Below are 13,601 nucleotides of genomic sequence, written 5' to 3'. Positions count from 1 at the left end.
ACTTTTTACGCGTTTACAATGGAATGTCGAAAATCTCGGAGAGAAATGTACGACATTCGACAAAAATCTGGTGAAGGTGGAAGTGAATAACGAACACATTTAATTAGTTATGGATTGCGTATATGTAAAATGTTTAAGAACCACTCTTCACCTGAAAATGAAAAGAAAATAAGAACACAAGCGATGGTTTTTGTAAATTATTATTTGATAAACTTGAAAATGTACCATAGAAAACAGGAAGCATTTTCATTAAATTATGTAAGTTGGTTGAATGAGTTTGAATGTTTCTCAGTGGTAGAAACATAGAGGACTCTTTAGGTGCAGAAGAGGTTAAACGAGGACGCCGTAAATTGACTTTTGATTAAAGCATGATAGAGATAAATTACGGAAAACAGAAGCAATGGGCAAAGAAAAAAAGTGTGACAGTGTTAGCTTTTGCTACAGTAACAAGACTTAAGAGTTAGAAGAAGAGGAAGAGGTACCGTAGCTTCTAAAATAGAGTTGTCATAGTACCCTACGAGAGATGGAAAAATCCATCGGGCGTTGACTGCCTCTAAATCACGCAAAGAAATGTAGTCTTAATCAGATGAAAGAGCTGTGTCATTAATTGTCGAGGTAAGTTTAAATGAAAGCAATATAAGTTAATCTTGAAAGAAGCTAAAAAAAGAAATGCTGGTTTGTATCCTTATCATCATCGAGTACTAGCAGCTAAAGAAAATTGTTACCTACCAAAAGCATCAATAACTTTCGATGAAACATCTGTAAAGTGAAGCTACAGAAATTGTTGAACCATATAGCAACACGTCTAGCAAAACAACAGGATACTGTAATAGGATCATTAGATTCTACAATGAATTAGATGGTTTTATGTTAAGGCTGGTCCACAATACACCGGGAACGAAAACGACAAGGAGATGGAAAAATTGTTAAAATAAATGTTTAAATGTGAGCATTCTCAATTAACGAGAAGCTTACCGGAGCTCAGGAACGGGAACATGATAGTTGGCCAAGTTTTAACTTTTTCCGTTCTCTTTTACGATCACAGACGACTAGATTCATTCTGTCAACAAACACATTATTTGGTCGTCGTATGTTTTGTAGCAACTAGGCAGTGACGTAATTTTTTGTTCATTCATTGCTTTTAACTAACCTAGAAATTCAGTAGAATCACTTTCAATATATGCTACGTATATATGTGATCAGACGTACCACGTGAATTGAATTCTTAAATATTCCGTGTCTAAAATTTCGAAATTGGTTAATTTGTGTTTATGCTGACTGGCTTATACTCATAAGAGAACGCCATTGGCCAATTATACACAAATAACATCAGAATGTGTAATATCTACTTTAAATATCGTTATTGACATACATATCGATATGCATAGCGGTTTCCATTCTCGGTTTATTGTGAACGAAAAATATTCACGTTCACGTTTTTCGCTTCCCGTTCTCGTTCTGGTTCTCGTGTCCGGTTTACTTGGAGCAGCCTTTATTGTGAAAGTGGAATTAGTTGGCAGTAGTGGGTAATCGCCGTATAAACAAAGGTTTAGTAATCTGACTTACAGCGAAAATCATGTCTTTATAACCTGTGTAATGCCAGCTGTTATTTTACCATGCATATGAATCATCTCCGAAAGTAATTATATGATAAAATCCCCGTTCCCGTCACCTCGGTACTACAGACTCATTAGAATTCACTTCACTTGCTTCTGCTGCCATTGGTGTTGATGAAAATATGATAAAACGCTTTGGTGTCATTTTGATCACTGTTTGTTGTAGATACAGCATAGGTGAATCAACCTTTAATGAGTATGCCTTAACTACTACAAAACTTCTTGTAGAAAAAATATCGTTGCTATTATAAGCTTCATCTGTGAATAAGGTTATTCTACATGAGGCCTCTGTCATTTCTACCGGAATTATTTTATTGGGAAAATGTCAGAAGAAGCTGAAGAAGCCAGAGATAACGTTATTAAATTCTTTCGTGAAAACCATTCAAGAAAAACATCAAGGGTTGTTGAAGACGAAGACATTTCTGAAGACTGATGTTGACTTCTGATCCAATCATCACATCACTTCGAAAACTGCCAAGAAAATCTGAAAAATGTCTTCAATGTAATGTAGTTCACCTTCCTAAAGAGCCGACGTTTCTGATATCCCTAGATTTTTCTTCCAGAACTAACATTAACGCTACTTCCAACGAGGATGACGAAGGTGAATGAAGCGACATAGAATGAGTTGTAAGGCATGCTAATATATTTAAGAACATTACTGATATATTTAAATATTTATTATAATACAAATAAAGTATTATTTTAAGTTTTCAGCTAAATATATTTATTTATTACGTAATTGATATGGCAGTAGTACAGTTACTGATAGTTGTAGGCCACACGGATAAAAAAGTACTTTTTGCTTAATAAGCTCTAAAAGCGTTGAAATAGGCACTTATAATATTATATACAGGAATCCTAAAAAAAATATTTACTATAATAATTTTGCCGGTTTTTCTGCTCTTTCGGATTACTGTACAGTGCAATGGCTTGCAATACGTTGACTATACCTATCGTGGTAGATGGATTGGGCGTGGTGGTCCAGTTTTCTGGCCTGCTAAGTCATCTGATCTAAGCCCGTTAGACTTTTTTGTGAAGAGAAAGAATTTTGTTGTAATCTAGTTGCTATAGCCGAAGATCTTGTGTTACTGGTCGTTGCTGCAAGCCAAGACTTCAGAGAAATTCCTGATACTTTTGCACTGGTCAGGCGGTCAATGATTATGAGATGCAAGCCTGTATCGAATCATGAGGATCAACTATGAACAACATTTGCAGTAAATTTGTTTTTATTAGATGATTCTGCAATTACATTCATATGTTAATGTTTTCTGTTTGTGTGTATAATTCTACATAATTAATTTGATTTTTTAACTAATTGTGATTTGTTAAAATAATAAATTTTAATTGCACTATAAGTAAAGAAAGTTAAAAGTAAGGTGATGAAGCATGACTATATATAATTAACACCTTGTATCTTGTAAAAAATTGGTTGCTAACCATTGGTTTTCTTCTCTAATTGTTTAGTTGGGTGTCCTCTAGAACTCCTGGAAGTGTGTCGGCTGAATTCAGGTTCACCGTGTACACTTACTGTACTTATATACGTACATACACACATACATACAGTGCATACATACATATATACATACATACACACATACATACATACAGTACAGTACATACAAACATACATACTGTACATACATACATACATACATACATGCATACATACATACATACATACATACATACATACATACATACATACATACATACATACATACATACATACATACATACATACATTTCATTAACATGAAAAGGAGCCATGTTGAATGATTAATCTGTTGAATTTAGCGATTCCTATGACCATTTAAGTTGCAATCCAATCAACACAATATTAGTACAGTAGACCAATCACAACACGAAACTCCATTGTCGCAATTAAAGACATCTGCAGACTTTTAAACGTTTCTTGAAGATATTCAATACTTTCTATTTTTATGTATGATTTATATATCTTAACACAATATTCCTGTATAATTTCATAACTGTTTTACGATCCAATAAGACTTATCCTGCTATTTCGAAGAATTTCATCTTTGTTGATATTAGCCTATTTCCTTTTAGCCCAAATTTCGCTTTCGTATATGAGTGACAATAATCCATTTTAGATAAAATATAAAGAAAAATCATTTGACAATCCTTGTGGTGAAAATACGGCAACATTAGCTCTGCCCCTTACAGATGTCTTGTAAAATGTCGTAGGCGACATTGCGTATGCATAATAGTGTATTGTTTTAGTTTGTAAGTTTCTTTGTTTTGTTTTGAAACTTGTGAAACTTTACTAATTCATAATATTGTATTATGTAACAGATTTTGCAAATATCTGTAATTTTTCACATGTAAATTATAAATTGTTAATTTGTTAGCTGTTAACATTGTGGAATGGGTTCCTCTATTTTTTTTTTTCATATATAAATCTTTGCAAGAACTTAGCTAACTAATGAGTTAGTTGAAATATTAGCTTGTTACTCATTAATTAACGAACTAGAAAATTAAGAAAAATAAGAAGAATTAGATATTAAAAAAGTAGTTCTAGTTACAACATCGACGTGGTATACACTATAGAGTTTTCACTGAATTTAAAACTTTTGCTTTTCCGGAAAATATCGTTTAGCAAGTTTAAAATTGTTAGCTACGCTTCTTTTTTTAGACTCGCTTGCTCACAATGTTGTTTCGTTGCCATGTAGCTTTAATATTTGAAATTCAATCACGGATGTTTTGAAAAGTGTCACTAACTGTGTTTTCATTTAAGCTTTTTCCTTCAGGTTAAGATGGGGTCTGCTCCAGGTTTCATATTACTCCGGCAGAGTGCTCTGCTTGCAGCACTGTGGCAATAAGATTAAAAATTCCATCACAAAGTCGGTTCATCCCTTGAGCCTATTAGTCTAACGTGATGAAGGCCGTAAAACTAAATACGAGGCAGCGAACAAGGAGATTTCCCCTTTATAAAGTGGGATTTGCTCGGTGCGGCCTCATTATTCTCCCTGTAAATAATTAATATTAATATTGAACGCTCTCGAGCCAAATAGTTTTAACGCAGTAGTCGATTGCATAATGTACTTTGTGTGCATGGTAACACTGAATATCATATAGGCTATAGAGTCCTACGGTTAACAACGAACTTCGCTCTCCATCATTATTCAAACGCATATCCGAAATACTAAGCTAGCCATTGACATGGGAAGTCAATCAGTAAAGAGGAACTTGCTTAATTTTTGGACGGCGGAAGATTAAAATAAAATGAAGACCATACAGAAGAAAAAAGAGCTGAAGACGAAGACGAAAGTAAATATGGCGACGAAGAAGACAATGCCGATAAATATAAACCAGAGATTTTATATGAAAATGTACATGGAGGTATAGAAGAGGACAAAATAAAGGCAGTTGAAAATGAATGTAAACAAGAGAATAAAACATATAAGTAAAGATGATGATAAAGAATAAAAAAGACGATGGAAAAAGTGAAAAATATAAGACAGTGCTAAGTAACACTGAATAAAGAAGAAAATGGAGAGTGTCATGAAGAATAAAGGTGAGAAGAAAAAACAGAATAAAGACAAGGATGAAGAAAAAGAATATCAAGAGGATCGAGATAGAGATATTTCATGAAAACAAAGATGGGGATAGAGAGAACAATAAAGACGAATATAAAGATAAAGAATAGAGTAGCATGGATATGGAGATAAAGGATAAAGCCGAGGATGAAAAAGATGGAGATAAATAGACGAGAATGGAGATAAAGATGAAGAATATAGAGGAGGGCGGAGATGATGACACCAAATAAAGACGAGAATAGAGATAGAGGTGAAAAAAATAGACGAGGATGGAGATGAAGTTAGAGAATAAAGAGACGCATGGAGATAGGTTATAAAGAAGAGGACAGAGATAGAGGGAAAGAATAAAAACGAGGATGGAGAGTGAAACAATACGAGAATGGAGATGGAAATAATAATAAAGACGAGAATGTAGATGAAGATAAAGTATGAAGATGAAGATACAAGAATAAATACGAGATTGGAGAAGAAAATAAAGAATTAAGGCGAAGATCGTAGGATGGAGATATAGAATACAGATCAGCATAGACATGGAGATACAGAATAAAGACGAGAATGGAGACAGAGATAAAGAAAATAATGAGGATTTAGATGAAGATAATTATTTAGTTATTTAACGACGCTGTATCAACCACTAAGTCATCCAGAGTAAACGGAATTGGTGACAGTGAGATAGTACTTGGCGTGATGTGACCGAGAATGTTTGTGTGTTTGTATGAAGTAATCTCAGAAGCTACTTAACCGATTTGTGTAATTATTATTTCACCATTGGAAAGTGTAGTTTCTCTAGATGGACATAATGTTTATGCTATTACGATAACTCCTGAGTGAATAGAGGACAGGTAAGATTAAAGTAGATTCTTACCCACAGAAAACTTTAAATATAAGCACTATTATATTTCTTGATTATTTAAACTTCATTTAGTCCACATAAAATACTCTAATTTGATACACTTAATTTCATTTTTTTCATAGAACATAAAAGTATTTTTATGAATTTTGTCGTAAATATGAGTATTTATCTGGGACCAGAAATACTGCACATAATGGAGTAAAAATTAGTATTTTACAGTTGAGCTCACTGGGGCTGAGTTATTTTACAAAGTGTCACGAAATAGTATTCCTGCGTTCATAATTTACCCATATTCGTTTCCTGTGTTTCTTAAAATAATATTTATGTACCACATTAATTTTCACCTCGAAGAATTAACGAACAACGAGAGTGTATTAATTTAGTATGCAGTAATAGTACGTTAGCTTAGCATTCCATTATTTTATAATCCAAACTATGCTCATTTCAATTGTGTTAAAATATATAAAATGAATAAACTATTTAATAAACGCAAAGCAAAAATGGGGTAATGAGCCAAACGTATTATGCTGCGCTTTTTTAAATTTGTTCCTCCTGAGATTCAAGAGTCTCCACAACCAAAAAAAAAAAAATTACTTATCGCAGTACATCCGTTATCAACATACTTTTTAAATAATACCTAGGTATAAGACAGTACACCACCTTATTTCAAGTGTCATCGTTTCGTGCGAAAGAAATATTCAAAGTCAATTCTACGCCATCTTTTAAAATTCAAGCACAGGCTTATCATTTAATTGAAGATCTTCTTGCAGCTTAGAGTAAGATCCTTCAGTTTTTACAAGTGTATTTCATTTCAGACGCCGACCAATTGTTTATTAGGTCTAATATATTATCAATATTTTAAAAGTAGAATTAACTGAACAACTACAGAAAATATTGCATGATAATAACAGTTACATTCATAATTTTAAATACAACTTTCAAAATGATTCAGGAACAAACGACTTACATCATACAAAAAGCTATTATTCACTAAGTAAGTAATTACAAAACTGTACGAGATTTAAATCAATATTTATTTCTAAGAAGTGCAGCGAAGGGCATGGGTATGGCCAGTTCATAATAAAATATAAGATATATAAATAACTATCTACGAACCACATCCATATTATGAAAATCAGTTTGTAAATTTTATCGTACCTTCTTTTCTGAGTATCCAACTGCAGGTTACGCGGTCGGCCAGTCTTTCTTTGTTTTATCACTCATGCCAAAAGTAATCTGAAACAAAAGAGGAAGTATGACTCATTGAAGTAAGTGTTCGTTTTAATTTATCCATTAAATTATGTACAATGCATTACAATAACAATGCACCTGTGTTAAGAGTGGCTGAAGAAAGAATAATGCTGAAACTGACCAGGAAAAAAAAAACAAAAGAAATTGGCTTAGACACTGGGCCTACTGAAGAATGCACAAGAAGGGATGGTAAACGGAGGGAAAGTTAGGGGAGATTAAAATATAGTCCGAGCATCTAATTAATTGATTGTTTATGTGAAATACTTATAAATCCATTACGAAGTCTTCTTCTATGTCACACAGTTAACGACATTCTCTCTCTGTCAGTCGTATCTAAACACTTCACTAATGACCTCCGAAAAAGAGAGCGGTGATGTTTTCATGCCGGCGAAAAGACTGTGCCATCAATTTAATTCCTGCATTCTAATGTCTATAATATATAGAGTGAATAGAGATTCTTTGCTCTTCCATTGTGAAGTACGAATGAGGGATATTCGACAGTTCTTCGAATAAAAGTGACTTAAGTATAGCCTATATCTTCCAACCTCAAAGGAATGTTGGGTATTTCTTGAATCCTCGGGAAACAAATACGTGTGTGTACCTTGGAATGCGAGGACGACATCCGAGCAGACTTCAAACGGAAATCAAAGTTCCATTGCAAGGCTCACGAAGCCATATGGATAACAAAAATGTTATATTGTTAAATTCTTCGTAATATAGTAGCTTGGGACAAAGCTCACATGACTCTCAATGTATGACATTTGAGTACGTAATGCTAGTGGAAACATCTTTACGAAATTTTTGAAGACATGTTTGATCCGATAAGTTATGTATACAGGATGCTAAAAAAGTATCCAATATTTAAGGAGGTGATAGTATGCATAAAAACAAGAAAAAAAGTCTAATAAACAGAGTTCTACAACACATTCTTTCTGAGATCTGAACACTTGTTCATAGGAGGTTCTCAATGTGACGTCCATTTATGGCAATGCATTTTTCTGCCCTACAATACAGCAGGCTACCAAATAATCATACCGTAGTTGACACCCCTGGCACGGAATACTGATACATAGCAAGGAATACTGAAAACAAAAGCCTGGTTGCGGATATGAGCGGGGTTCAGCAGAGAGGGTGGTGTGAATTTTCGTGAACAGCTGTGTGGTGATGAAAATTCCCATACACTTGAAGAAACAAGGCATCAGCATCGATTCTCAATCAACGTATGGGTAGGCGTTCTTGGCGATAGATTAAGAGCCATACGTGCTACCACAGAGATTAACTGGGGCTCGTTATCAGATGTATTGTCTACCTACAGATGTGGTTCATGCATGAAGGCACACCTGCACATTTTTTCCGAAATTAGCGTGAACACCTGACGCTGCCATTTGAGGACCGCTGGATTGATTTGGGAGGCCCCACATATTGACTTGCTCGTTCCTCAAATCTAAATTTCCTAGATTTTTGGTTATCAAGAATAAACTAGTCAATTTCAAAGAGTGCGTGATTCCTTACACCGAAGGGCAGAGGATTGCTTTGCCATGAATGGACGTCACATTGAGTACCTCCTATGAACAAGTGTTCAGATCTCAGAAAGTATGTGTTGTAGGACCCATGTTTATTAGACATTCTTTTCTTGTTTTGATGTATACCAGCACCTCCTAAAATATTGGATACTTTTTTCTTAACATCATATATATACGTATCTGTACCACTTATCTGTGGTAGAAGTTGTACTTTTACCACAGATGAGTCTTGACTGAACTTAAAAAAAAAAAAGTACATCTTTATGAAAATTTCCCAATAGAAATTCAATAATGAATTTTGACGTAGAATAGGCCTAAAGCCTATGTTTTTCTGAACCGATGTATGGGAGTTGCGAGACTTTAGTCTTCGTACTGCGTAGAGAGAATCAAATTCACTCAGCAACAGTAAATGAAAACCCCTACTGAAATAATTAGGCCTAATAGAGATATCTAAATAAACCAAACTGAAATTTAGAGTCTAGTGATCAACTTTTCTGACATACGCGGTTCGAGCAATGAGTCATCGCTATAGCAGTGGTGGGTATAGCGGAAGTGTATAGGGACAAAACATTGTCACTTGGTAGTAAACCGATGTAACTTCGGAACGAGAGATCGCACAGCGATCGTTCTCATGTCATTCGATTCAGAACTACAAGTTCTGCTAGAATAATATCAATTTCTAATGTTTAAAGAAGTTAGGACGAAAATAATTTCGAAATAATTTTAATCAAGAGATACTTTAAGTGAAAAAAATTATAATTTGGGACCCTATTCTAGCCCAAGGCATACGGAGATACGTTATTTGTTGATAGACTATACTGAAGTGACGTCATGTTTGGCGCGTGCCACAGGTGCTATCAGGGAACAAGTGCATCTTGTTTGTGCTGCAATTGACGTTCTATTCACGATTCAAAACTAGGCCTCGCAGACTTTTTACAGTGCATTCTAGTGACGAAGACAGATACTACGATGATCTTTTGTATGGGCCTAATTTAAATAATTTGTCCATTTATTTAATGGATTTACTTTTACTGATAGAGTTAAAACCATAAGGTCTTCTCTTCCACTCATTCAGTATAAAAGTACAAAGAAATATAAATAACGGCAATATTACAGAAAACAATTTAATAATAATAATAATAATAATAATAATAATAATAATAATAATAATAATAATAAGAGCTATATGTAGATATATTTAGTTAAATGTAAATATAAGAGTTAAACATTTACAAGTTGGTGTTAAATAAGACAATTTGGATCAAAGGAATGATTAACATAATGAAGGGAAATTGATATATTAAAAATAAAAATTGTGTCCTCCAAGAGTTATATTGAAGAAGCATCATATTCTAGAGAAGAAAAGCAGTCTTTTTAAGAACTATTGATTTCAGAAGTAATAAATATCTGACATTCCCTTTACTCTATGTACACTAAAATACGCTATTTTATTGTTTACACTATAATAAAGAATGTAGACTTACATTGATAAAGTACTGGGTGTTCATTTCAAAGTGTGTCATGACGTCACTGTTGATGAGTCAGCGATTTGAAGCGAGTTTCAGATTTTGTGTCAGAGAAGTTGCCTATTAATCAAGGCGTTCAATCTGAACTTGAGAATGTGTACGGTATAACTTGAACGTCGTAGCAACAGATGGCGTTCTGTACGGTCTGTGTGCTACCATAACCTCTTTCGAACTGTGTTTTGCGCGGCGAAGTCGTACGCAGGGTATTTGTTGTCATCGGTTGCGTATGGCAACATTCCACAATACAAATCAAATGCTCCGTGTCCATGTTGACCGTCGAAGTTAATGTCAACAAATACGTAAGTAATCGTCTTAGCCCTCTCCCCATATCCCGACAGTAAGAAAAAACTCACCTCAGTACATGTTTCGAAACAGTTCACATTCCTGCCACTACCGGCGTTTACCGTACGTATCGGTAAGTACTCTTCTGAATGAACGCCGTACTTGGTAGGCAACGTCTCTGGCAGATAAGTAATACACTTCTGCGGAAGTGTAGGAAGATTGAATTCTCTAGGCTCAACGACTAGCCACGTGACGGCATACAGCGAGCCATGACACACTTTGAACTGAACACCCAGTATTATTTATAGTATTGTCAGTAATTTACAAAATAAGTAGGCTATAGGGGTAAAGGAACTGGCCATCCTACCCCATTGTCTCCTGGCCTAGTTTCCTCATAATTGGTCTCACTTGTGAGGTTCAGACCTGTCTTCGGACAGTTGACTAAACGACAACAGTAGAAAAATACCTTGCATTATAGTACACAACACTGTAAATAATAGTGATTTATGTTTGATCAACGTAGGCCTACATTCTTTATGACAGTGCAAATAATAAAAATAGCGTATTCTAGTGTGTACATAATGTACATAATTTAAGCTGTAAATAATAGTGCAACTGTTAAAATGGTTCATGTTTCGTTCCACCTCACTTTACCAAATGAGAGTCGCGAGCGCAGTCATTGCTAGATGCACGCGCATTGTCCACTATAGTAAAAACTCCAATAATACTTAATCTTGTAGTCTCCTGGAACAAAGTACGGTCCGTAATTTGTGATCTTATCATAATCGTATTGATCTGTGATGATGAGGCGGTAAGATTCTAACGAGGCTCTAGAAAATTCACAGTCAATCTGACGTTCGCGAAAAAAATTTTGACTATTTTTAGAGATGACATTTCCTATTTATTTTACTTGAGCATGCCAGCTTTCATTTCATGGCAATAGTTATGAACTTATGGGCCTTGACTTTCAACTATTCCACATTAAATTGAATAATTGCAATACATTATTCCGAACAAACAAACAACAATTTATGTTCGCATAGTTTTCCATTACTAGATACTTAGCAAACTCTTTCGGTAACCACATGACTAAAACGTCAAAGTTATCGATTAAAAAGAGTATCAATTTTTTAAACAGCATGTATTGGCTCCGAGCATTTCGTAACGCACAGATTTGGCCTCTGTTTGCAATTAAGGTAATGCATTTCGTAGAATGGTACGCTCGTGTTTTGAATATATTAATTAATTTACTGTTTGTATTGATTTTAAAGAATGATTGATTCGCTCATATGGCCCCACATATTAATTATTGAAAATACAACCAACTACAAAGATATTTACATACATGAAGGAATAGATAACTGACTTTTCTCTCTTTTCAAATAGTTTTATTTTTTATTGTATACTTATTCGTTTATATTAATTATTACCCTATGTATGTTATTATTATTAATATTATTATTACTATTATTATTATTATTATTATTAATTACTTATTATTACAAATATTTATGGCTCATTTATATTACCTAGAATTTATTTATTATTTATTTAACTTATATTTTATTTATTTACACTTTCTGCTGTTTTCGAAACAGTAGTAGAATGTACAAAATTAGATTAGAAATTTTATTAAACCTATCAAAATATTTTCCAAATATGTGTGTCAGACTTGAAGAAAACAATGATAAAATGAATAGAAACAAAAAAAATAGGGAATAATAGCACACATGTCAATAATCAGCCCAAATTAGAATTAACGTGGAAAGAGACATTTAAAAATGATACGATTTCTATTCATAGAGGAGACGACCTCCAGATATGGATGGTAGCTGCAAATATATTGAATAAGCAGTCGTGGACAGCCGATAAGGGGTGGTCCTCCAGCTTGGGGTTGGGCGAAGAGCTAACAGCCCATAACCGTAAAAAAACAGCTTGTTAAGAATCCATACAATAAGAAGACTAAGAGGGATGAAGTTACAGGAGAATGGAGAAAGTTACACAACATAGTACTGCACGCATTGCTTTCTTCACCTGACATAATTAGGAACATTAAATCCAGACGTTTGAGATGGACAAGGCATGTAGCATGTTTGGGCGAATCCAGAAATGCATATAGAGTGTTAGTTGGGAGACCGGGCGTAGAGGCCGAGACGTAGATGGGAGAATAATATTAAAATGGATTTGAGGGAGGTAGGATATGATGATAGAGACTGATGGTGGGCTTCTATGAGGGCGGCAATGAATCTGCGGGTTTCTTAAAAGCCATTTGTAAGTAAGTACGATTTCTATTCGGAAAAAACTATTTATCACTGTAATGCCGTATCATATGTTCCTCGTCACCGTTTTTGGCGTGTGAAATAAGTAATGGGAACGTTAGGTGCGTTTTACATTTGCTGCAGTCAGTTTGACAACTGTGTTTGGCAAGTGGCTGATGTGTCGTGTATAGGAAGTGGTACAATTCTCAGCTGCATTAACAACATGCTCACAACTGGGCACTATATATCTAGGAGACACGCCAAAAACGGTGACGGCAGGTACAGATGCGGAAATAAAATTTGGAGCTCCCTTATTGTATGTTATACTTACAACACACTGCGCATGTGCAGTAAGCAAGAGCTCCTGTATTTATATGGTACTTGTGGACAGTCGTGCGAAATTGTTGTCTTTATACAGATGGATCTGAGGTCTGAGTAGTGTAATATGTGGCTACTCGGCGATGTATGCAATGGAGGGAGAAAGGAACTGGTCATGCTACCATTTTATATCCTGGCCTAGTTGCGTCATAAGTGGTCCCTTGTTGGCGTCATTTGTAAGGTTCAGACCTGTCTTCGGACAGTTGACTAAACAAACAATGCAGATGGACTCTCATCAAGACTAGCTCCAAATTGTAATTCCGTATCTGTACAAGTGTAGACTTTTCGTTATCCCGTGAAACCAAATGCATGCGTGCGCCGTGGCTTATAGTAAGAACGTTATGGTGGGGGTATATG

At 34.7% G+C, this 13,601-nt stretch overlaps 1 protein-coding gene across 3 annotated transcripts in view; it reads right to left on the bottom strand.

Annotated features, from left to right (window-relative positions):
- Nucleotides 1-13,601, bottom strand: part of LOC138712113 (potassium voltage-gated channel protein Shaw-like) — a 932,154-nt gene that overhangs the window by 533,825 nt on the left and 384,728 nt on the right. For all 3 annotated transcript variants that reach the window (XM_069843532.1, XM_069843530.1, XM_069843531.1), the window contains one exon: nucleotides 7,185-7,262. The gene's annotated coding sequence lies outside the window, so the exon portion shown is untranslated. The remainder of the gene's footprint in view (nucleotides 1-7,184; nucleotides 7,263-13,601) is intronic.

Source organism: Periplaneta americana, chromosome 13 (genome assembly GCF_040183065.1).
Source record: "Periplaneta americana isolate PAMFEO1 chromosome 13, P.americana_PAMFEO1_priV1, whole genome shotgun sequence".
Taxonomy (NCBI): domain Eukaryota; kingdom Metazoa; phylum Arthropoda; class Insecta; order Blattodea; family Blattidae; genus Periplaneta; species Periplaneta americana.
Note: the sequence above shows the minus strand (reverse complement) of the source record. Positions and strands in the feature narration are given on the sequence as shown.